This window comes from Haemaphysalis longicornis, unplaced genomic scaffold (genome assembly GCF_048455015.1).
Source record: "Haemaphysalis longicornis isolate Haplotype H1 unplaced genomic scaffold, Haemaphysalis longicornis Haplotype H1 scaffold_5, whole genome shotgun sequence".
Classification (NCBI taxonomy): Eukaryota; Metazoa; Arthropoda; class Arachnida; order Ixodida; family Ixodidae; genus Haemaphysalis; species Haemaphysalis longicornis.
This window is the reverse complement of record NW_027526385.1, coordinates 26,796,312-26,823,130: the sequence shown is the minus strand read 5'-3', so window position 1 is coordinate 26,823,130 and position 26,819 is coordinate 26,796,312. Positions and strand designations below refer to the sequence as shown.

The window sequence follows — 26,819 nt, the reverse complement described above, 5'->3', positions numbered from 1 at the left end:
AGCGGGAAATCTTTCTATAATGTGCGCTGAAGCACGTCCCGGAAAAATACCTTATCCCAACCCTCTAAAAACACATGTTCGATCAATTGGGCTACGACCGTGAGTTAGTACCCGACCATAAAATAGCTTACTCCCTCGGCCGTAACGTTGCGGAGTACCTTAGGTCCTCCCAATGTCCGTCCGCGCTAACCTTTGCGGACCCCACCATCAAGCGAAAATGAAGATAAATTCAATTTGAGCCTGGAGTTTCGGTTTTATTCAGGGAATAATCAAGGTGCAACTCACGGCTCAAATCAAATCACTGTCGGGGAACAACTTGGATGTCATTTTGAGACCCCGTACTCCCCACCCTCGCCATCTTCCACGTAGTGGACATCCTGCCATTTTTCTGCTTTCTGGATTGCTAACGTTTCCGTTTCCTTGCGAAGCAAGAAATCACATAAGCGAGAGAAGCTCAATAACACAAAGTTTATTTTTAGCCAGTCGGTCTGAAGGGCGTTTATTTTGAAGGAGAGCATGGTTCGTGTGTTTAATGTACATTATTTTCACAAATACATGTTTGTACCTTACTTCCTATGCAAACGTGTGCTTAAGCATGGCCGTATTAAACTTGCGATTATTGCTATAAATATCCTCCAACCGCGAGCTCTTCGGTATGACGATGATTTCACAAGACAATGTGCGTGTTTACATACCATCAGTCGAGCACCTCGAACCTTAGCAGAAGCTGATCCCCCTTAACATAACCATCGCGTTCTATGTCGCTTGAATCAACTATCGGTTTCGAAAAATAGCCGCGGTTGTTGCGGCCCCCAATTGGTCTACTATAACATTTATTACTAGTCTCCGCGGTGGTACATGGCTTCCCACCAAGGTGCAGTTCTTTTCGCGTCTCCGGGTGAATGATGCTGAGCTTCAATTCTTTTTTAAATGGCCAGTCCAGAAAGTCGTCCTCTCTACCCTCATGCAGTTCAAAGGACAAAGCAACGTACACTATGTTTCCCTCATTCAGGAAGAGAATTCCCCAAGAGATCAGGTAACGCCGTAAATAGACTTTGTCGCTCAGGCTGTAAGACACGCCATTTTTCAGTGCGTTCTCTTTGAGTGCCGCATACCCGTTGAACACCCACTGATGCATCTTTTGGTCACTTGGAGCCGATTTCAACACTGAGGTTACGTTGGTCCTCAAGGATTCGCACTTTTCACTGAAAAGGGATTTTATCTCAGCTGCGTTGCGATCTGAAGCTGTTCCAAACTGCTCTGTAAGTCCATTGAATTTTTTGTCGCAAAATTCAATTAATTTGGCGCTGTGAGATTCAATCCTCAATGAGAGTTGACCAAGCTTCGCATCAAGGTCGCCAACTCGTTGTTCGATAGTTTTTTCGTGCGCTACCAGGGCTTTCATCTCCGCTTCGGTACGATCGAAACGATTGAGGCTTTGAATCGAGGCTGCCCCAAAGCGATCTGTTAGTGCTTCCGTTAACTGATTTATGTTGTGGCAAACTTCAGTGAGTTTGTCGCTCTGCGAGACGCTCTCCAGCGACAATTGAGCAAGCTTAGCGTCTAGTTCGCCTACTCGCTGCTCCACCTTCCTTTCAAACGCTACAAACTGTGCGTTTTCACTGATATCGCACCCCTGTGGCGCTTCTGGTGCAGTATGCAATACATGCTCTGTACATCGGGATTTCAGGTGTGCGCACATGTCGCGGCTAAGCACCGCAGCCGAGCAGTTGGGGCAGCGGGTCACGTGGTGCCCGCAATCGCGGTGAAGGTGTTCGATGATCTGCGACGCTGGAAGAACGACAGGGCAGCCGTTGACTTCGTTCCAGCAATGCACCTACGTGAAACATAAAAAGGAAACAGTGAGAAAAGAAGCAAATGACATGGTGCAGATTTCAGCGAGAGAAGGTCCCAACCCATTGCGCGCGAGCAGTGCAACGCGGGAAAATTAAATTGAAATAAGAAAACATTCATTGCGTTCAATATTGGAGGAAAGAGACACGGGAGGGGAGAAGCGTGAGAGGTGGCCGGAGGAGAGACGAGAGGCCACTATAGACGAGGGCAGCAAAAAGGCTATCGACTTTCGACTACATTTGCAGAAAGCGAGCAGCTATGTGGACATTTCTTTTTGCACATGTCACTTTTGCGGCCTTTCGTTCGTTGTCGGGTAGGCTATTGGCAGCAATGTACTGCAAGGTTAAGGTGAATATTACGTGATTCGGCGCCAAGGGTCAAATGCGCGCGGCAAAAAGGCTATCGACTTTCGACTACATTTGCAGAAAGCGAGCAGCTATGTGGACATTTCTTTTTGCACATGTCACTTTTGCGGCCTTTCGTTCGTTGTCGGGTAGGCTATTGGCAGCAATGTACTGCAAGGTTAAGGTGAATATTACGTGATTCGGCGCCAAGGGTCAAATGCGCGCGGCAAAAAGGCTATCGACTTTCGACTACATTTGCAGAAAGCGAGCAGCTATGTGGACATTTCTTTTTGCACATGTCACTTTTGCGGCCTTTCGTTCGTTGTCGGGTAGGCTATTGGCAGCAATGTACTGCAAGGTTAAGGTGAATATTACGTGATTCGGCGCCAAGGGTCAAATGCGCGCGGCAAAAAGGCTATCGACTTTCGACTACATTTGCAGAAAGCGAGCAGCTATGTGGACATTTCTTTTTGCACATGTCACTTTTGCGGCCTTTCGTTCGTTGTCGGGTAGGCTATTGGCAGCAATGTACTGCAAGGTTAAGGTGAATATTACGTGATTCGGCGCCAATGGTCAAATGCGCGCGGCACAAACTTCCCCGCCGACGGGGCGGTCATATTGCGGTCATCTGATTCAGTTACAAGGGTCGTGCGTAGGCTGTGTTTTGGCCTTCTTGACCGAGAGTAACAAGTTATCTCCGTAGAGGACTACCGAAGTGAACAGAGGTGTGGTCATGGCATTTCTTTCCCTGAACATGAATTGCGGAACGGGTGTGAAAAAATTAAGTGATAAGTTGGATTTTGTAGCGGCAATAAAATGCTGCATCTAGTCCGTTTTTTATTTTTTTATTAACACCTATGAAAGCTGAAAACACGCTGAATAACTGTGGAAATGTCCAGTGAAAGCTTCCAGGCTAAAAGTTGCAGCTAAAGCCAATAAATACGTGCAGACACTTGTTCCTCCTAGGGTCCACATACGTTCTTTGCGTGTGACGGAAAGGTAAGTTGACGGGATTTCTGGAATTATGACCAGCTACTCAGACCTCGATAGGGGTTTGTTTCGTTGAGACAAAAACAGCAATTGTCCGCACCTGTAATACTTCCGCCCACGTCAGGAATATGGAGGAGGAGGTTGAACGAATGCTGTGTGTTGCTAAATTTAATACCTGCACAACGGAATGACGACACATATTTATTGAGCCGCGCATTTATCACCGCTGAACCCTGAAGTTAATTTCAGTCCACACCATGCGTTACTTCAAAGCTGTTCTGCGTGTTCCCGCAAATGTCATGTGCATTCCAGAGAGGAAAAAAAAACAACCCACGCCTCGCGCCAAACAACGCTATCCCTTTAAACTAAACTACTTCAGAAGAGTACACGGTTATCTTGTACAACGATGACCCAGTCCTTCAAAACATTCCTATTGAACTCCGAAAGCAAAGTTAAACTACCCTGTTACGATTAGTTGGCCCGCAGCTTGCTTCTTGCTAAGCTGAGCAGCGGTGCTGAAATGCTCAATGGAAAAAGGATACAGCAGCGCTGAACTGAGCAGTCCTATGGTCTAAAATGAGGGCGTAATTTCTAACCCGTGAATGGCCGTGGCCCCACAACGGCAGCACGTACGAAAATCTTTGGAACTTTCAGGCCAGATCACGCCTATTTGTTTCCACGCTGCGCCTCCTGTGTTCGTTTATCTTTGTATCCACATGTACGCGTGAACGACTTCAAGCATCAAATTCGTTTGCCTTCCCGATGTTCTTTATTTCCAGCAGCGCATCTCCCGGCAAATGCCAACGGCTGAGAAATCAATGAAGGATATTCAGAGCGAAATTATCGTTTGCTTATGACCGAAGGAAAGTTTGAAGCTTATTTACTGAAAAGAAAAATGGATGCCAGTCGTCTCCTTTCGCAAGAATAACACGGGGATGGGAATGTTTGTGCAAATAGCTCCCGAATTTACCGAAATTCTAAAAAGTGTCGTATGCCAGCCCAAATCACGCTTCAAAACTTCCGAAAGAAGCACCAACGTTTGAGGAAAACCAACCAGAATGAGCGTGTTCTAGGACACACAAAATACTTCATACGTTCGCTATTGACGCCACAAAAGGAACGCCCAGATTAGAGTTACGAAAACTTGCACACCTTTGTAAAGGGCCATGCTTATCCCCATAACAATCACTGCTACAGATCCGCACCGTCCGCCTCACCTTTCGCCTCAGCAGCTGCTCGGCCTTGTACTCCTTCATGGTGACGTCGTCTCGGTCACAAACATCCCCGTCCAGTGGACAGACGCGCTCCGAAGAGGTCGCGCAGCTATCGTAGCACGGGTCGCAGAAGGTGTGGCCACACATAAGGGTGTAGGTCACTCTCGGAATGGTCCCACAGGCCCCACAGATTCTTGACGCAGGAATTGGATCTACGAACTTCAGAGGCCTCCTTTCAAGGTATTCCGAATACCCAATGAGTGCTAACTGCTGTCTGCCGTGAGCCATGTTCAACGGCGGACAGGGTCAGAGGGCGTATGCTGCCACCGCACGCTTTGAAGGGCGTCTGATCAGCACTACAATCGGTCGCTTTTCGAGGTATCCTGCTTACGTGATCTGTTTGCCTTCCGAGATAAGCACGTAGATACGCCTAGATGGCTGCACCGGGCACGGCCAACGCTGCTAGATAGAATGAAGGCCCCTGGAAAGTACCTGAACAATCGTATACAGCACACTGCTTTCGTTCCAATTGAAAATGGGTATAGTTTCACAACGTCCTTACAACTATGTGCAATTCTATATGCATGTTGCTCCGATGTTTTCCGCCAAAGCGGCAGTGCATTTTGTCATATCACTGTAATTTCGGGCCCTGTTTCTACTGCGAAAGATGGCAACTTCATCCCGCCTTCCGTTAGTTGCATTCAATTTACGTAAGCTGCGGCGCCCTGACAGCACGGACAGCCATGATTAACCCGTTGAATAAGGCACATGCAGCGGTGGCTGATTGGCTAAGATGTGGTGCTGCTGAGCACGAGGACGCGGATTCGATTCCCGGCCGGGGCAGCCGCTTTTCTGATGGAGGCAAAAAGCAAAAACACCCCTGTGTAGGAGGTTTCGGCGCACGTTAAAGATACCCAGATTGTGCAAATTAATCCGGTGCCCTCCACTACGGCGCGCCTCATCGCGTGTGAAGCGTCGGCACGTTAAACCCCACATCCAATCAATCAAATGAACCGTTGAATAAGACGTATTTGGCAACGTCATAACAAAATCTGAGACAAACTATCAGGTGAAAGGGACTATGCTACCCTTCTGATAAGCACTTCCACTCTTTCCTTTCTGTCAGAAAGCACTGCGAAAGCATTTGTCATCGCCAGCACGAAGAGGCACTGCATGACGTGCTCGTCGCAGCAGATACGCCTTGCGTTTCTGCTTTGCTATTGCGGCTTTTTTTGAAGCGGGAATCTAATGCGTTCATTCTATGCTGCAACTGAAAGCAAGGCGGTCAACAGCCGCTGCGCCGCTGTAATGACGTAAATACAGGACTAGAAGGAGGCGAAGAGCGTGAAAGAGCGAAAAAATCTTTTCAGCAGGCCGAAGTTACCTGATGGGCGTAGAGCAGTATGGTTTGGCTGAGGTGCTTTGCTACTCCCCAAAGCAAGCGCTGGATACATTGGTTGACCACGTTCTGCAAGCATTTAAGATTTCCAAAAAAGCTGAAAGAAGTGTTGCGGGCCTAAGTGAGGCAGATGTCAATTGTTAAGAGGCGCAGATGTAGCCGAACAGAGAGGCTGCGGATAATACAAAAACCCAAGCAGGAACCAATACATTCATCAAAGCCGTCTTTTTTTACGCCTTGCTACAGTGTTTCTCCTGTTGACCGCTGGCACGCCACAATGGGAGAACTATGCGATAAGTGGTTGAGAAATCGACTCTTGTTTATCGATGCTAAGCGGGCACTACAGACGGTTTTATTGGGAAAAGTACTGGGGTCACAGCGGCCTCTGTGCATTGCAGGGTGCCCATAGTCAGCTAATCGTATTGCAGAAAAAAACATCGGAGCAGCGGAGATGCGTAGCATCGTAATTTTGAAGTTATTTGCATATCGGCGCTGATCACAATTATCAAGAAGTAACTTCGATGATCGTGTTACTCCGCTGAAGTTAAGAGATCTATAGCCAGCCAGAAAAAAAGAGCGTACGTGCGCGCTTAATCAGTTGCAACCTTTTTTTTTAATTTCACACACAACACATCAGCGGCACCCACCCTCCAGCACGTAATGAAATACAGCAACACCTCGTTAACTCGAACTCGCATATCTGGAAAAACCGGCTAAATCGAGATTTTCTGCGGCGCCGAACCATTTCTTATACGTCCCATACATTTGCTGCCCTCTGTTCTGACGCATGTTTGGGCCGAACTGCGGATATCTTGAAATCTTGACTGAGAGTGGAACGACAATTTGGCCTCCGCAGACTGTTTCACAAGAATTTCGCGATGCTGCCGTTCCTAAGCCGCTCTATTTTTTTCTAGTTTAGCCACGCCTGCCATAAAGTCGATGTTGGCCCCGAACGTAAAGTATGAGCCTAGACGCATATCAACTTTGTCGCGCAACGCTGTGGCACGTCATGTGAAGGCAGAGACCAAATGGAGAGCGCGGGTCCCTTTTGCGACAAAAACCATCGTATGGCGCGCAGGCGAAATACGGTGGAGTGCAGCGGCTAAGAAGATCGGCTCAGGAAATGCGTTAAGCCGCTACAGGACTTCTTTCTAGTCCAGAGTGCGACCGATAAGCAGACCAGCATTACGCTGTTCTTTTCTGCTAAGTGAAATTATAGTGTCACAAAACCCTGCTTATGAACGTCTCTTGCATGTTTTTTTTCTCTTTCAAACCTTTATGAAAAGCAACATTGGAAGCCGTTGTTGAAGAGCTGGTAAGTAGTAGCGCCTTTCTAGCGAAGAACTCGCTATTTCATTCCAATTTGAGAAACTTTGCTTATCTCAAAAATCCGCTTATCAAAAAATATTTCCCGGTTTTTACTACTTCGAGTTAACGAGGTATTACTGTTCGTTACCCAAACCACGCATCTCAGTAGACGGATCGCCACCAAACACCACGGCATCACGGAACAGGACCGCTTCCGTCTCGTACACAGTGTTCTACTCACCCGTATCTTGTACCACCTACCCTGCCTTAACCTTACATCCACCCAAATCGACTCCCTTGATGCCCTCCTCTGGAAGACGGCATCAAGGGAGGTATGCACACCGGCTTCCCACGTACGCACCAATGCATCGCTTACTCGACCTCGGCATACGGAACACCGTACGCCAACACCTAGACGCCCACCAAATCTCTCGGCTCACGCGCCTCGCGTCCTCCCCTACATGGCGTTGCATTCTCAACTCTTTATACAGATTACCAAAACCCATCCCAATCCCTGCACTCCCCCCCATTCCCACCCGCATCCGCAACAGCAGCAGAATCCCCGCATTCCTCGCCACATGCACAGAACTTTCCATCCAGCCCGGCGACTAGCCTCAGTCAACGCCCACGCCAAACTATATCACCACCACCAATCACACTATACACTGATGTCACGCCCAGCCCTCACAAACCTGCACAGTGTGTAGCTGTTGTTAGTCAACATCACCAATCGACACTGCGGCTACATTCCTAACTACCAACGCAACCACGGCGGAGGAGGCAGTCATTGCCCTCGCACCCACCCAGCGCCCCACCCCAGAATTTGGCATATCTGACTTTTAGCAGGCCATCCGCAATTTTATTCGCGGTAACATCTCTCCCATGGCCTTGCACATTCGCTCCAAACATCCTCTATCCGATGTAGTGAGCCTGTCGACACTAGCCTACACAGTCGTAGGGGCTAATTAAGTGGTGCATTTGCGTGCTCGCGAACTCATTGACCGGGTCGCCATTTTAACTACGCCTACACGCGATGCCCCTGCAGGTAGGCAAACCTCCCACCTGCAATACAGCCATATTGCCCTGAACTACCGCTTCATCCGGACGCAGAATTACACCCCCCCCCCCCCCCCGCACCTACACCCTTCACCGGAGGCAGGTCACATGCTGCGCATCCCACAAACACACACTCTCCCTCACCGAACACACTTGATTTTACGCTCACCCACACCTACTTACTGCCCCTACCTGTACAATCAATGGGGCACTCAACACTCACTGCCATTCCCTCTGCGAATGCTCCGCACACCCATACCCCACTTGTTCCCTCCCCTCACATCTGGGAGCATATGTTGCGCGATCCGGGAGAGTCGGGCCAAGTCCTGACCACCTTCCGGGCCTTGCCGGTCACGGCACACCCCCGGGCCTCCACCCAATGCATAATCCCGTAGGACAAAATAACGTATTGCCTGCTTGCTTGCTTCCTTCGGGTGGCCCGCTGGGCGTCAGTTGAAAGAAGTGTACCTCCGGGCAAAAACAAGCGCACTAAAGGGGGAAATTTACGTAATGCCCCACAGCCCATTCGCACTCTATTACGGCGACTGCGTCAGATTACGTAGCATTGCCTCTCAGTTCAGCACAGTTAATCTCAGCGCCACAGCGCTATTTTACGCTTGTAAATAACCGCTGCACAGTACACGGTTTAGTTCTCATAGGCATCCGTGCAGCGCTTTCAGTAACGTTTAGTCGCACAAGTCGATTTGTTCTGAAAAGAGCCAGGAGCCGCGCTGGAGGCGTATACGTATACAAGTGGTCCACGGCAATATTGCAGCTCACTACTGTAATAAGACTAAGAACCGTTCAGCTATGTTGCTGCCTGCAATCACGGTCCGCCGAGGTCAACACTGACCGCTGAACTTCCGCTTATGTCTACAAATGTCAGAACAGCGAACATAGCGGAGCAAGTTTCGGCTTCTAATAGAGTTTTATAGGCTAGCCTATGAGAGTCTCTACCCTCCAATGCCTTGAACACAGAGCTGCACAGTCTGAAAACCTCTCTTGCGTTGGACAAAGAAAAACAACACAAACTCACGTATACGTGCGCGAATACATGCACTAATACTCTCTAGTGAACCAGTGTTTTCCTCCTATACACAAATTGCTCAAAAATAAATAAGCGCGCACGCATATCGTCAGGGAGGGAGGGAGGATTGCTGTTATAAATAGACGCACAGATATACCGGAATTTCTTCGCTTACCAAAAGTTAATGGATTACCATCACCTAAAAATCTCGAAAGCTTCGTTCCGGCGACTATAAACGCCCCTGATTTCAAGGCCAATACAAGTCGTTGAAATTTCAGGCCATTCTGCAGATACACAAAACCCGAACTGCCTTAATTTGTGTATTTATTTGTTCTTCGCATTGCTGAGTTTCCCGCTTCCTTGTGAAAGAAGAAAGCATACCAGCAAGACCAGAATATTATTACGAATTTAATTTTGAACACGTTGGTCCGTAGTAGTTCTATTCTGCATGAGAGCATGCGTTGTATTCTCACAGTGCACCATTTACGCAGCTCGGTGTCTGCGTACGAACGTATGCTTGCAACATGGTCTTTTTACACGTGTTAATAAGGCAACAGCGTTACTAGGCTCATTGTTCAATTTCCCCGTGTCTGCTAGCCGTCCATTATCAGCCATGCTCATCAACCGCCCACAGAAGTACAGCTTCCCGAATTTATAATAATATAGCAGAAGCGACGACCGATCGGCATGCCAGTGCCTTATCACGGTGTTCACCGGCCAAACAGGTTAGTGTACGCGCATGCGCATAAAACTATCTGTTGTGGGAGTGTCGTCTGCTCCGCTTTTCTCCTCGGTACAATACACCCCCTGTTTTTTTTTATCTTGCAAGCTCATTTCGCTACCGCAAAAGTTACTAAGCACCGTGGGGCACAAGTTTTTATTGTTATCAGATTTGTTATTCATCCCATTATATCTCACAGCGGCCTAAGGCCATTCCGACCATTAAACCGGTCCTGTTGTAGTTTTATCTTTTCCGTGACATTCCTCACTCTAGGAGGGGGCAAGTGACCCGAAAAAAAATCACACGCACACTTGATATGCGCATGCGCGTCAAATAACCACGGTTTGTGCTGAGCAAAGTTATTCACATGCAGTGGCGGGGGGTGTACCACTTTCAAGAAAACAGCGCGGCCGATGACACTCATACAGCCGATAGCCCTATGCGCGTGCGCGTACTCTCGTCTATTTTGCTGCTGAACACCGTGATATGGCGCTGATATGCCGATCGGTCGTCGCTCCCGCTATATTATTAAAAATTTGGGAGGCTGTACATCCCCGCTGCCAATCGGAAACTACTACTGGTGCAGCAAGATACGAGCTCTCAACGGAACCTTGAATACGGTAGATCGGCAACTGGAATGTGGAAAGCAGGACGATACTACTACAGTGGGGACGAAAGAAACGATACGAATTTCAGCGGGGGGGGGCCGTGCCTGCGCAGTAAGGAGTGTTATACGCCGTATCGGTAGTCGCATCCTCGGCAGATACGGTGCCCAGCCGCTGTTGCAACTTACTTCATCACCGCAAAGCTCCCTTGCCTAGGGAACTTGCGCGGCGCCAAGATTGCGTCACCTGACTATGAAATGGCGAAATCTTGGCGAACGAGTGGCAAAATATTAATGCCAATCTTGAATCTTGGAGGAAGATTAACGCCAACCTCTGAAAAAGCAAGGAAGGCCGATTTTAAGACCACAAACTAAATAAAATATCTGGTAACGAGAAATGAAACCGGGAACAGGGCGTATAATAGGGTAATTTTTAGATTAATTTGGAAATTTCTTGCGGCCGTGTCACTGGTGCAAGCTCTGTGCGGAAAACAATGCAGGGCACCAGGCGGGAAATGTAAAAACGGCAGCATCTCCACTCCGTGGATGATGGCAGGAGTGCGGAGTACAGGAACTCGAAATGACATCCAAGTTGCGCCCCGAGTGACATCCGATTTGCACCCCGACCGTCATTCGATTTGAACCGTGAGTTGCACCTTAATTATTCTCTAAATAAAACTGCAACTCACGGTTCAAATCTAATTTCGCTTGATTTTTGCTTGATGGTGGTGTGCGCACGGATGGACGCGCGCGGACATTGGGAGGCCCTAAGGTACTCCGTATCATTACAGGCCAAGGAGTAAGCCGTTTGACTCTCGGGTACTAACTCACTGTCGTAGCCCAGTGGGTAAGACGACTGAAACCAAGTCTGTCTGGTCTACCAGACGCAGGCTGGAATCCTGGCGGCGCCGGTGTGCTTTTTTTCGATTCTAAATGCTATGCCCACAGACGCGGACGGACATTGTGTGGTCCTAAGGTGCGCCGCACCTAAAACACCCCAGAAATTGGTCAGGATACCGTCCGAGAGGACCGGTAAGTAAAAATAATCGGCATGGCACTACAGAAAAGCGTCAGAGGTGATCTCACAATCAAGAAGAAATTAAAAATATATACCCATTTCGACCACATTGTAATGCACGTAACCAAGAGAGGATCTAGAAAAACAGAAAAAAGAAATGACAACACCTTTGCAGACACTCATCATGCCTGCCGTTGCAAACATTTACATGCACTGAATGAAACTAAATTAACACCATCATAGGGGCACCATATAAGGCAACTCTCAAACTCCCACTTCACGCGATCACCAAATAGGTCTGCGAACCACCTATGAGAACTACCACGTGGCAGATTAAGCATCACTGCGCACTCTCAAAAGGTCTTCAGACTTGTTTCTGCAGGCAGCATTCCCATACGCTTGAAAAGCATTCTTCCGCCTACAAGGTTGACAGTTCAGATCACACCCGGACACGACAGTTTGGAAAGTTACGCCACGGCTGAAAAAAACAACAACAAAAAAACACGCGAACACACATCATACTTCCCGGTGGCAAATAAGATGTCATCGGCGAAGAACCACAAGCTGAGCGCAGGATATAAATCAACACATATATCGAGGAATCTAGATACACGGATATGTTTTGTAAGAAATGCCCGACAGTACTATAAAACTCCTGTGTACGGGAAGACTTGAAATTTCTTCCACGCAACAACGTGGTATTTAAATATATGCACACCGAATAACAAGTGAAACATCACATGTTCCCCTTCCATCGAAACATGGGAAGCATCCCTGACCAACTCGTGACCATATCAGCAAGGGCTTACTCAGAGAGAGCCAGGAAAAGAGCTGTTGCGTCTGGGGCCTTGCAATGCGGGCTCAACCCGTGAGCTCCTTACCATCTCTTTACCTCCTTTTCCGAAACTCCAACCACATCATACATAAGAAAAGACTTCTCTGTGCCTCCCTTCCGCTTACGAAGAAATGCCAAAAAGTTCAGGCTGTTCACGACGCTAGAGAATAAAACTTTCGAACACTGGCACTATCGCCTTCTCGGACAAGTATACCTCCACACGCAACTTCTCACGCCAGCTTCTTCGGCTACACAAGCGCTGGTGTGCTGTCCTTCTGGGATAACGGCAAATAAAACTCGTTGCCGCTAATTTCGCTCTCTTCTCGTAGCACACGTTGTAAAGGCAGCAACTCCGTTTCAAAACGCCTCGTTGACGTCTACGTAACGATATTGCATCGTACATATTAACACCTAAACGTGCATGTCATCTGCACCTTTTTTGTTTCTAAAATTATTATGTATGCACCAAATGTTATAGCTCATCATGAGCTGATAAGGAAACATATTTGAAAACATCACAGCAGAGTGTCAAATCTTAGCAGCAGCGGATCTTCCTTAACGTAACCGCATTGTTCTATGTTTCAATGTCACTTGATTCAACCCTACTTTTATCAAACCTTGCGGCTACATTACTGTTGTGTATTTGTCTAGAAAAGTGCTTATTATTAGCGTCAGATGGCATTGGTTTCACGACAAGATTCCGTTCCTGTCGCGTCTCGGGGTGAATGATGCTGAGTTTGAATTTTTTTCGTAAATGGTCAGCCAACGAAGTCGTCCTCTCTTGCCTCGTGCAGTTGAAGGTACAACTTACGATGCACGCTTTCATAATCTTTGAGAACGTAACTTCCCCAAGACATATGGTAGCGCCGTAGATATACTTTGTCGCTCAAGCTCCAAGACCAACCATCTTTGAATGCCTGTTTCTTAAGTGTCGCATATCCTGTTATAACCTGCTGAAGCGTTTTGGGTTCAGTTGGGACCGATGCCAATGGTGAGGTTACGGTGGTCGTCAACGAGTCAATTCTTTCATCCTAAAGGGATTTTATCTCACATTGGTTGTGATCTAAGGCTGGCCCGAACTGTTCTGTTAGTGCTTCCTTCAAATGAGTATTGTGGCAAATTTCAGTAAGTTTGGCACTCAGAGAGACACTCTTTTAGGACAATTGAGCGAGCCAAGCATCTAGGTCCCCTACTAACTGAACTATCTTTATGCGTGCGCCACCACGGCTTTCATCTCAGCCTCTTTCGGATTCAAACGATCAATACTTCGGACTGAGGATCGTTGGAACTGTCTTGTTAGTGCTTCAAATTGTTGTGTTGGGGCTTCGTTCAAGTTAACGTTGTTAACGTTGTGGCACAGCCCAATAAGTTTGTCGTTCTTAAAGCCACTCTCCAAGGGCAGTCGAAGAAGCCTAGCATCTAGTTGGCGTACTCGCTCCTTTACCTGTCTTTCGACCGCTACAAGCTGTTTGTTTCGTTATCGTGGTTATCTGTCCCTGTTGTGCTTTAGGTGCAGCATACAGTACAGGTGCTCTACATCGAGATTTCAGTTGAGCGCACACGTCACGCTGCAGCACCACCGAAAAGCCCGTGGGGCAGCTGGTCACGTGATGTTGCTAACCATGGCGAACGTGCTCGGAGACCTTGGAAATTGCAAGGACGACACAGCAGCCGTTGACATTGTTCCAGCAGTACACCTTCGTGTAGTAGAGAAGAAGAAGAAATAAGACTTAGCGCAGCGAAAGACACGGACAGTAAAAAGGACGGGACGGGCGCTACCGACCGTCCCGTCATTTTCACCGTCCGTGTCTTTAGCTGCGCTAAGTCTTATTTCTGTAACATGAACCAACTCGCCCAGCAAAACATCTTACAGAAGAAGAAGCATTGACGAATATTCAAAATGACTCATCGTTCATATTAAAGATGTCACAAACTCGAGGGTACGACGCCTAAAAGTACCGTAAAATTCTTTCATTTTATTGTAGAGCACCTAATTCGTATTAAAGTCGTTCGATTCATTCAGTTCGGTTCTATTCGCCCCGGAAAATGCTGAAACTCTCTCGAACAAAGAGGGTGTAACGCGATTTCTCGCCGACTCGCCAGCAAGAAAATACCAAAATAAAAGATCCACCGCTCAGCTTTCACTGAAGCTTCGAGTTCTTTCGAGGGGGCGCACGTGGCCTTGCCAGTGCTAAAGCTCGCCGATGATTCCAGAAGGGAGAAAGAGGGAAGCTGTTCGGTCGATGGTGGCGGGCGCGTTGTGTGTTGTGCCCTCTCTCTCCGCGCCGGCAGTTATAAAAAGAGAAGCCGCGCCTACGCACACCAGCTACGTTTGGACGTCGTGATGTAAACACGGCTTCTTCCAGTTTGTGCACCACACCATCGGTGACCCGTGCCCTGGAGGACTCCAACGTACTCCCGGGCCTCGAATCACCGTGATCGTCTCGGACGGCCTGGCCTACAACGAAGCCACGCTTCCCAGGTAGCCGAATCGCCTCCGACAGCGGTGTATTGTCCGGCCCGGTTGGTGAATATTGTGGGACTCTGTTTCTCATATGCATCGAACTGTTCGTTTTATTTTTGGGGGCGAAGCTCCTTAGGGCATGGGTCTGTCCATCCTCGACGTATGTATGTAGCCACCTCAAGTTTAGTTCTTGGATTGTTTACTAGATGGCGGTAGTTGTATATGATGAAAAGATGCGCTTGGATTGTTTACTAGATGGCGTGGCTACCTCTAGTTTAGTTCTTGGATTGTTTACTAGATGGCGGGGAGCGTTGTAATAAAATCCGTTCGCTGTTGGCGCGCGCTCGGAGTCGCCCGATGGATAAGGCTGCAGATGTGCGAGCCCGCGAGGCAGAAGCGCTCCGTGAAGCTGCGCGACGCCGCCGCCAAGATCCTGCCGTACGAGAGCGGGAGGCCGAAGCGTGTCGTCTGGCTGCGCGACGACGCCGCCAAGATCCCAGCGTTCGAGAACGAGAGGCCCAAGCGTCACGGCAACGGCGCGAGGACCCTGCCGTACGTGAAGCGGCACGGCTGCGGCGCGAAGAGGATCGCCAAAACGTCAGTGAACGGGAAGCGGCGAGAAAGCGCGCGTATCGGCAGGCAGACCCCGATGCAGTGAGAGCTCGTGAGGCGTCTGCAAAACGCATCAGGCGAGCTCAGCCCCAAGGTGCCGACGCGCGGTTTAAGCGAGACTTTCTAGACGTTACGTTCGGACACAGATGTAGTGGGCGAACTTTCACTGAAGAGTCACGGTTTTACCGATGATTTCCCCTCAGGAGCTTCGCCCACTCATCATCATTCACCCCGTGGATATGCTGTGAATTTTTTTTAGTTAACTGCTCTACTTCGAAATATCTATTTGTTAACGCTCCTGATTGTATCATTTTGTCTAATTTTGCATTGTTTCTTGCATTTGTATTCGACTCTCATTAACGTTACTTTACATCGTGCTTGTGCAGTGTTTTTCCTGTCTAAATATAAGTCTTTTTGCTGTTTTCGTTCAAGGCTCTGACTCATTTTGCCGCTCTGCTCGGCGAAAGCCGTACATCAGACGGCCACCCCCTTCGTCACCTGTGCCCTGTAGCTCGGCCGGCGGTAGTTTCGTACGCGTTGGCGTACATGTTTGCGTGTTCGTTCGGAACTTCGACCGTTTACTCCACCGTTTTTAGGGTCATAAAATAAATGTGCAGCATGTTTCATGGACATATAGCTCACTATGCAAACTGGTAAGCCCTGCCTAACTTGCGTTTGCTTTAGCCAGCCTCCGCGAATCGCAGACCATTCTAGTATGACATCATAGGTTCTGTTACGGGAAATCAGCCAGTGGGTCGCATGGTCATTCCCTGTTTTCCTAATTACGTAGCTTATCTAAGCGAAGTTTGCGTTAAAAGTGGTGTCAGTAGTGTTCCAACGAGGCAATCTTTCGAATGAACCAAAATTGTGTTTTCTCTTCATGGTTCTTTTAGGAGCTAAACGTTGATGTCATCCAAAACTTTTTTTCAGTATGATGTCACTTTTTGCAGACCAATTATTATTTTTGATTTCGTAACCAGGTGGGCGTCTGGCAGCGCGGGAGCCTAAGACAAAGACGAAGGTATCGTGGGCCGGCACCAACAGTCCCACATTTATGCTTGCATACATTACGATTCCGACATGGCATTTCTGATTGTGAAGACAGGTTACGAAACGGCCGCAATTTCGTATGTAATAAGCGAAGCTTTATCGTTGCTACTGACTTCCTTATGTAGGAAACAAAGTGTAAAAATCACGCTCAGTCTAGTTGGATTCTTTGCATTAACCCCTGTCATTGCTCCAACGGGGACGGGTCAACGGTACAGCTTCAAGAGAAAGTTTGCCCGCTGGACGCTGCTAAATGGCCGGCATATGCAAACACACGCCCTAAGCTTTTGCTCCTGTAAGGTTCCCCATAATCATATCTGTGAATGTCGGTAACAAAGCGGAGAGATTACTGGCGTTATGGCGTTAAACGTCAAAGCTGTAGAGGTGACTAACAAGGAAACTGTTACGACAGTAGAAGTGCAGAGAGGGGAATAGCGCGTAGGACAACCACCAGCTGTGAAAAATAAAATTTATTCTAAGCCTGTCCTTAACTGCAAGGCTATAATTTTTGAAAAGTAGTAAAACATGGATGGACTCTTTGGTGAGATGACATTGCCATTACCCCGCCCCAAAGGGGATACTACAATCAATTAATAAATCAATATCGCAAGCAAATCTCGAAGTAAGTGTTAACTTACTTTGTATTTGCAAACCTAATGTGCAGTCTTTGTCAAATTTTTCTACGTCGTGCCAAAAGCATCAAAGAAGCAAAAAGCATCAAAGTGCAAGGTTACCCTTTCAGTGGGGCCGAAATAATTTATCCCCAAGAATGAAGAGAAGGCACATTTCTTCCTGACTCTAATAAATTAATTTGGTCAGAGTTAAACGCTTGTCCTTTGAGGTTTATGTGGCCAGAAATTTTGGGCTTGGCCTAGAAAATGTTTAAAGGAGTATTGACACCAATCGTGACGCGTCAAAAAGATATAATTGGCTTCAGTACTTTGTACAGATGCATCACAGAAATTTGTGCAGCGATCCGAGGCCGGAATCACACCGAAAATCGATTTTATTTTCCCGGGAACCAGCTACCACAAATCGGCAGGCAGCACTAGCGAAATTACTATCGGCGTGACGACACATTGTCCGGCGTGTCTGGCCGGTTCAGTGTGACGTCGTATAGTCGTTTTCAGAACAGGAAACTATAGCCTGCGCTGCTGTTGTCGGTGGTCTTCGTTTCGGCAGGAGGCGTAGGTGTACCTCTGTGAGCAATGCTTGCAAACTTCGCGCACTTTGCGTATTCGACGTCTTTGCTCTTCGGTTCGTGGCCGGCGCAGAGTACCCTTGCAGTGGTGCCGAAAACTGCGCGGTGTCGTATCTGAGCGACCTGTGCGCGTCGCGAGCTCGCCAAAGTTGGGCTATGGCAAGCTCGCGGAATGCGAAACAATATTATGAGCAATATGAAATGCAACACAGGAACGCGTGGCAAACAGCCTCGAAACAGACTCGGGGCGATACGTGGATGGCGCTGTGAAAAACAACGGGGGAAAGGAGGGCACTCTTCCACTAACGGTTGGCACTCCCACCCCGCTGGCATTTCTAAAAAGCAGCAGCTTACGTCATTTCGCCGATAATATGGTATCGTCCGACAGCCGATAAGACCCACGGCGGAATGGGAAACAGCTTGTAGGACAGCGTACCCCTTTCCACTTTGTTTCCGACGGCGGCCGCTGCATATGACTGATGGCTGGGTCTGAGTGTGTTTTTTACGGGTTCCTGTGTTCCCTTTCATATTGCTCATATTAGTACTGCTCAGTGGAAGCCTGTCCGAGCAAATCGACGACGACGCCAAGATGCATTATTTTTCACGCGACGACATGCAGCGCGACACGTGGACTGAGTTTGTGCTCATGCGACGGCCGCAAGAACTGTCGCTCAAGCCAGCGGGCTCGGTGTTGCTCGGGTCAGCTTTGGTGTTGGGAACTTTAGGCTTCGCATCGTGGCTAATATTTGATCACCGCTGTCTATACAACTGCGAATGACCATCCCTTCCACAACTTTTCACCACACTATCATCCCCTTTTTCGCATGTTGAACTTCATTTTCGCAATAATTGCCGTTTGAGCGATCGGTGACCAAGACATCTGCCGTGGCCTGTTTTGATTCTACCGCACAGGTGGCGCCATCTTTCAGCCGCTGGCCGCACCGCGGTACCGGCAGTGCTGGGTCGGAGCACCGAACCTCCGATGCCGGTCAGTGTACCATCGCGGCAAATATCTGATCGCCGCTTTTAAATTCAGCGGCGATAACAACCGTAAGCACAATTTTTCACCACACTAGCATCTACTTTTTCGCATGTGGAACTCCTTTTCCGCAGTCAGATTGATTGTAAGATTGGCGAAAAGCTGTTGCTATCATGGTCTGTGCCGGTTCGAGCCGCAGCGATATTAAAAAACGGACGACGGCGAAGATGTCGTCGGCGTAATCGCCTGGCCAAATAAAGTTGTTCTGTCTGTCTGTCTGTCGGGTGGCAGCGACTCATCCGAGTCTGATGATTCAGACGACATGTCGACTGCGCGGGCGGGTGCGGACCATGTGCAATCATAGCAGACGATGCGGCAAAAGTCTCTGACGTCACGGAACCCGTGACATCACATTCTCCTACCTCCATTTGAACGGCCGTTTGGCGCGCGGCGACCGAATTTGAAACTGATTGAAATAAATGCGTTATAATTAATTCTGCGCTGGCGGATGAGCGCTTTTGGTTCGACTTTTGTGATTGCTCGACCACAAGGTATTCTTTACAGCATAAGAACCGAAAGCCAGGAATTTAGTGTCAGTACTCCTTTAAAAAAGATACGCGTATAATTTTTGCCTTCCAAAACTTCCGCCTCTTTAAAGCGTTCCAAGAGGAAAACTGGTGCTGAAAGTGCGTCTTCTTGCTGCATTTCGGATGTGAAAGGTAAGCTGTACCTAAAATAACTTCCGACATCCTGAACTGCTTCCTTTTCTGACTATCATTGCAGCCGGTGACATCCGCTTATCTGATCTTGCAGGTAACGCGCGTTGAGGAGGAGAAATTGATGCAGTCAAAAACAAAGGGTTTTCAGCACGCAGAAGAAAATCCGTGCGCACACTGGCTGTCCAGACGCGGCCGCCACCCCCACACCTGCCCATACTGCCCGTCACGGCGCACGCATTTAGTCACGGCGCTGCACGGGTATCATAACCGCATTGCCGCGGGCAGGTGCCCCTATACAGTTTACCGCGGCTCCAAAAATGAAACTCATGGTGAAAACAAGGACACACATGCGAGACAGATGATCATAATGGGGAGAAAAATTGCGCTATGGATCGTCATTCGCTAGAGCAAGCGGCGATCAAATATCTGCCGCGATGTCGAGCCAAAAGTTTTATACGGGAACCGGCCACGTATGCAGGCGGCTGATCTGAGCTCTGTGGAACGGCCGCCAATGCGGCGTCCTTAATTGGGCCCTGTTATTGACTCTATAGGTTTACGTTTAATTCGCATTTTTTAAGTCAGCGAAACGCACACAATTAGTGACGTGATACACGTATAGCTATGACGACATGCAGTGTAATTTGACGCTTAGCTTATAAAGATCACAACCAAGCTATGAAGTATTAAGTATTGCTCATAAAACATACGAAAAAGTTTGACGTGTATTATAAAAATCTGGACGGCATCTGAGGCTGGCAAGAGAAACACATTTGGCGTCAACACACAAGGCGATCAAAAAACGTTGATTCCAAAGCAAGCGAAAGGCGGCTGTTAAGCTAAAGAACATCAGGCAATCTTTTTTGCCCGATCTATTTACTTCTCTCAATCGCTTTTTGTCGCATAGTTAAGCCCTTTGCTTCAATCTTGCGTGATCACCTTCCCGGCCGTCCCCCCCGCCACGCTATCACTTGGTGGACTCTAGCATCGACCATAGTCCCTTGTTATTCGCCCCAACAGAGCCAAATCCTCCCCTGGTGGCATGTGGTGTCTGAAAAACGCTGCAATAATGGTCATGGCAACGAGTGGCGAGGGAGAAAGGGGTTGGTGACGTCGCGGGCGCTGCTGACGTCATCTTTCCGCGGCAGCCGTGCCGGGCCGCCGTGCGCCGGCCGCCGCAACCATGGAGTTTCTCAGCAAGTATAGTAGAGAGGAAACTGCGCCTGGTAACCGATGTCGTCGTGGGGGTTTATGGGGAGAACCCCCCCCTTTTGGCTTTGGCTTGGCATGTAATTGGATTCTTAAGTGGTTTTGCGGATTTGCGGTCTTCAATATGCATTAACACGTCTACGAGCTACGAAGAAGCCGAAATCCTCCCTGTTCGCGGGTTCGATTCCCGGCAGCGGCGGCCGCTTTTCTGATGGAGGCGAAAAGCAAAAACGCCCGTGTCTACGAGGTTTCGGCCACGTTAAACATCCCCGGGTGGACAAAATTAATCCGGAGCCCTCCACTATGGCGCGCCTCATCGCCTGCGTTGCGTCGGCGCGTCAAACCCTTCAATAAATAAAATCCTCCCTGTTCTGTGGTAGGCGTGTTCGGTGAAACCGCAGGAAGTGCGTGATCGCACCTGACGTTGGTCATGCCGCAGTCGGACGTATGACTCAGCGGGTAATATTCCGCGGCGAAAATTTGTAGCCCACAAAAAAAGAAACAAAACGTACATCGACGACGACAAGATACGACAGATACGGGCGCCTATATCCGTCCTATCTTGTCATCGCCCACGACTGTTTAACGCCACGTTTTCTTTTTCTTGTTAAACTGTACCAGACGGTCGGTACACCGGTTTACCACGAAGGTGACGTTTTCATAGGCACACTCAAAAAAATTTGCAAACTCTTGAAACAACTTATTATTTCAAATAATGGTAACATTTTTAAAATAAGAGTCTCGAATTAGCTCCCCCCCCCCAAATATTAACAATCTTTGTAACGACCACCTTCGCCTGCAGCATAGCAGTCACAACCGTTTCGAAAAAAATGCGCTTTACTTTCTTTTTCCTTAGTTTTAAAACAGCCTGTTCTATTTTAGTGGCAGTTTTTGTGCTCCTTTGTTTAAATTTGCGGTCACTAACAATGATGAAACTGAGGCGAGCGCATGATGTAATGGCGGTCCATGACGACGCAGACAGCCTTGATGTGAGCCGCACAGACGCTAGCGCCAGGTCGATCAATCAATCAATCAATCAATCAATCAATCAATCAATCAATCAATCAATCAATCAATCAATCAATCAATCAATCAATCAATCAATCAATCAATCAATCAATCAATCAATCAATCAATCAATCAATCAATCAATCAATCAATCAATCAATCAATCAATCAATCAATCAATCAATCAATCATTTATTTATTTGCGCGTTGATGCCAGGAACAGCCGGGCGATTTTTGTGCTGGCGCACGGAAGGACACACCAGACATGTGCATATCTCACAAAAAAATATATAAGGATAACAGTAATGGTTACACACGAAGAAAACTACACATTTTGACATAAACCCACACGAACACACACACTTAGAAGCACCCACTCATACACAGGCAAACTTAATACCTAGCAGTGAGGCATATCTGACTCAAGTAAGACGAGACAAAAAAAAGTGAATAAAGAAAAGAAACAAAATGGTTTTGGGTTTTATGCTGAAGCCACAGAATGCAAGTCAATATCAAGAAGACAGGGGTAAAAATCAAATAAAGAATAAGTAACTTGGATAGTAGTAGGCTGTAGGATTGGGCTAGTTGGTAATCCATGCTGTACTTCAATTGCGCAAGTAAAGTTTGTTGAAAGTAGTGCGCTCTGTCTCGTGTCGTCTCTCTCCTGTCTTCGTTAGTTTTTTGCGCAATTGAAGTACAGTAACTTTGACAGTTGCGCCAGGGCTATGGCGATCTCCTCGGCCTCGGTGGCGTTCTCGCAATTCGCGCTCGCCGATTTGGAAACCCGTCCTGTGCGTGCATTCAGGGAGGTTGCGACACAATCCTGAGCGACTCGCAAGAGGCCGTCCGCAACCTGGAAAGAGGTCGAGTGAGCGGCAAGGCGGCTAGAATTATAGAAAGATCGGGAGTTCGAGACGGAAGACGAGTGGAGGTCAGATGGATCCCTGCGCACGCAGGAAACTGCTCACCGTACGCGCCGAACCACAACGAGACGGCCCACAGGGAAGCGCGCGCTATCACTCACCGCGCTCCCAACGTGGGCACTCGTCCCGAGTGGGAATGGTGGACGGAAACCAAAGACAGAGCCAGGGGCTACGGAGAAACACTGAAGACCCTACGTCTGGACAGACGAGCGTACCCGCCGCCCCACCGGGAACTGGGCCGCGAGGAGGCGATACATCTAAGAAGACTCCAAACAGCGTCGACAACGTCGCCGGCCTCCTTACACCAAATGTACCCGGACGAGTACCCGAGTGATCAGTGCAGTGTGTGTAAGAGAGGACCGGCCAACCGGTGGCACATCATGTGGGACTGTGCCGCCGACCAGACGGCGCGCACTTCGAAGAGTATCCGGAGGAACTCCAGAGAGCCATCGAATCTACAAGCAAGACAGAGCAGTCCATCCAGCAGGTCTTCGCTGCGCTCGAAAGGCACGGGCTCCGTAAAACGGGCTTGTGACGAGTAGGGTCGCAGAAGAAGACGCGACGCCAGGCCACGTCGAGGCGGAGCCGTAACCCGGCTCCTGCCTACTGCAGGGTTTGTTTCAATAAAGTGCTTTCTAGTCCAGTCCAGACAGTTGCACCAAGACAAACTTAGACATGCTTACGAAACACAGTAGGGCAATCATTAAATATATCAAGGTGATCAGATTACTTATTATACGTGCATTGTAATCGAAACATATGGCACAAGTCGCGCCACCATTGCGATTGCAAAAGGTATCATGTTTCCTGGTCATGTTTTGCGGCCCGTGGAGAGGAACATGTTGTAGCAGCTCACCACAAGTCCCTGTGCCGTGAATACTTTTAAAGAGGAAGAGAAGGTGAGCCCTATTCCGCCTGAAGATTACGCATAATAGCGTCAATGGAGGAGGTGGTCCACGGTTAAATTTGTTACTGTCGGCAAAGCGATGGTTCGAAAAAACGTTCGGGCCATCTCCACTTATGTGAAACATGGGGAAGGGCGAATCATGCAGTGTATAAATGTATCCTTGGCGTCTTGGCGTGTTGGACAACGGAGATTAAACCGTTCGAGGGGGATCGCGTTGAGGATCGCCCCGCGAAAAAGCCATGCTGTTAAGATACTAATATGGTTTTAGATGCAAAGCACCTCTTGCTTCGGGGGGATGTCCCGCTTTCGGTGCCCCGTCAGCAGCGCCTCTGATGATGATTGTGGCACGATGCCCCGAGGGATTGGCCAACCAAAGAATCCATCACGAGATAGCTTCGCGTTCAACCACCGTCGTCATCTTCCCGTAGGGGAACCGCTGAAGAAGAAGAAGGACAAGAAAACAAAGCTGCGAGGAGGAGTGCGTGCACGTTGCTCTCGCCCCGTCCGCAGCGCCTCTGATGATGATTGCGGCAGGATGCCCCTAGAGATTGGCCAACCAAAGAATCCATCACGAGATAGCTTCGCGTTCAACCACCGTCGTCATGTTCCCGCAGGGGAACCGCTGAAGAAGAAGAAGGAGAAGAAGACAAAGCTGCGAAGATGAGGGCGTGTACGTTGCTCTCAGCCGGTGCACCAACGTCAACAACTTTCACCTCACCAACGCTGACGGAGACTACCGATTCTACCACAGAGACGACAACATCGACAAGAACATGATGGACGTGTTTCGGCATCTCGAGAACCACCGCCTTCTCACCGTAACACAACAGTACTTGCGTGCCTTTGCCACCGGTGTGGACCCGGACGCGGAATTCCCTCTGGCGCTACTAAACACCAGATCACTCAACATAACGGCAACAAAATGGAACCACACGGAGCACCCATGATGCTTCGCATCCTTATCAGGGTTCCCCAAGGGAAGGTGGTGTAATTTTGTTATACTGAACATGAGTAGTTTATGTAGTGTGGATTCAAACAGTTTAGAAGCAGCACATAGAATAGATATCGGTCGGTATTTTGAGGGTTCCAATTTCGACCCTTTCCTCAATACCGGAACAAATTTGGCAGTTTTCCAACAAGAGATAATCGTGCAAGTCATGAGAGAAGTTTAAAATATGCGCGTCGACACTGTGACAAGGAAATCTTCAAACGATTTCAGTACTACAGAGGGAATGCTGTCATTGCCGAAAAAAATGACGATTTTAATTGTTTTAGAGCTTCCAAAATGACACTTCTGGAACCCAGCACTTCGGAACATTTATCCCAACCTAGACAGAGTTGAGGTGGCCAGCTGCAGTTTTTTGCCGTATGCGAAAGGAAACTGTTGCGCAAAGGCATTTCTAAACGCCCGATATGCTTCTTCCTTGTTCATCGAGGTGTTTATGTTTCCAGGTGAATTTTTAGATATCTGTGAACGGACCCCAGAAAGCTTTGGCATTGCGTGCTGCGTCAGCCTCATCCGCGGCATTGTAACTGGATCTATCGCGCTTAACCAGGTCTTTACAAAAACATCCGAGTTGGCGAAACTCATTCTGGCACCTTTCTTTCCCCGGTTTTCTTAGCTTGCTTGTGGGCTCGATTGTTCCTCCCCAAACTCGTTTCAATTCAGCGGAAAATGAACGCGGAAACGTGCCTTTATTTTCAATTTTTAGGGACAAAGCTACTCAAGCTGTTGTGACGGAACTTCAGTACAAAAATAATAATAATATTTATTCACACTTCAAATTTGCAGAGCATTATCATGGCTTGTGTGCGTCGCCGAAACTCATCTGTCTTTTGGGGCACGAACTAGTGAGGGGTACACAGTGTGACTTGGCATCCTGTGGCTTCGGTCCGGTCAGCCGCACTCCTGACCCGTACCGACGGCCCAACATTGGAGTGCCCCGCCACTGTACGACCCGCTTTCTGCTGCCCGTCGTCTACCGGCAGTTGCCAGTTGCGTGCTGCCCGCATTAGCCTGTCCCCCGGTAGTGACCGGGTGTACAACAGGCATGTCCTCCGAGGGTAACGGTGTGCACCTCACTGACATTTTGATACGCGAGACGCCGTCATCGTTGCCCCGTTGCACTTCGCCTCGACGTCACACGAATAACACACGACGCCCTGACCACTCCGCCTCATCGCGGTGAACGTTTTCTTTGTGTTTTCCTTAAAGTTGGTATGTATTGGCTCTAGGTTCGTTTCGTGGAACTCTGACTTGTAATTGGCTCGCGTGTGTAATAGCCCTCAGTCATGGTGTCATTGCTCGCATTGTCCTTTGTTCGAAAATACCTCTTTGCTCATAACTACGCAAGCACCTTCTTCTGATTACAGGCACTGCGGCCAGTCCCAGTCGCCACAGAGTACACCAAGGAGCCTGTGCTTCTCAACAGATGGATATTCATTTCAGTAAATTAGGTAATAATTGGCACCATTTTCATGATCGTACTAGTACTAGCACTTGTATTTATAAGGAGGGCCAAAGTTCGCTTTGGGGGAGAGGAAGTGGAGAATGGAGGGGATTGCATCGTCTTTGACAGGTACGGGGCAGGTTTGCAAGGACCAGGGTCAACCCCAGCTACACTGTCCGTGCTAGGCTACTTTTGATGTAAAACAGCCCTATCTTGTGCCGTAGAGGTTTCTCCATAGTATAATGTGCTGCTGGAGTGCTTGCAGGCGCCTGGGACAAACGGATGATGTCTGAGCGATGGTGTGAGCAGAAGGAGTAATCCCAAAGGAGAGGTTTGACGTAGGCATATCTGAGTGTATTGTAGAACGTAAATTTGAGAAGAAGGTTGGGTGAGAGCAGTTCTCGGATAATGGCGGGGAGTAGGCGGCATTTGCTAGGAGCTTATTGAGAAATACCTCACCGGCTCGTGGCAGTGGAGGTATGTCGGTTAATTCTCCTTGAGAGGTGGCAGCGATGTTGCATTTATATCGAAGTAACTTCAAGGAAGGAGGTAGCGGGGACAGACGCGGCGTGTATGGAACCAGCGTAGGTGTAATGATACTCGTCTCCACATTGAAACCAACTGAAACAACACTACAACACGGCCTCAACCAAGTCTTAGGCCACATCGAACCTTTAACGCTCCAGAGCTCTCCACAAGAATCTGCTCTCCTAACTTTCACGCCCCCTCGCAGCAAGCTTCATCCAAACCCCCCATCCAACTTTTTATACACTCTGACCCAATACCCCACACACAGCAACTTAGAGTCTTAGGCCTCACCCTAACACACAACAGGTCACCCGCCCTCACCCTGCAGCACGTAAAGAAATACGTTACCCGAACCACGCATCTCAATAAACGGATCGCCCGCAAACACCACGGCATCACGGAACA

At 48.5% G+C, this 26,819-nt stretch overlaps 1 long non-coding RNA gene across 1 annotated transcript; it reads right to left on the bottom strand.

Moving 5' to 3' along the window:
- Positions 1–509: 509 nt before the first annotated feature.
- Positions 510–4,738, bottom strand: LOC144139117 (uncharacterized). Its single transcript, XR_013316057.1, has 2 exons — positions 4,406–4,738; positions 510–1,837 (listed from the first exon to the last, which is right to left on the bottom strand). It is a non-coding gene; the product is annotated as an uncharacterized LOC144139117 (long non-coding RNA).
- Between the last annotated feature and the right edge of the window lie 22,081 nt (positions 4,739–26,819).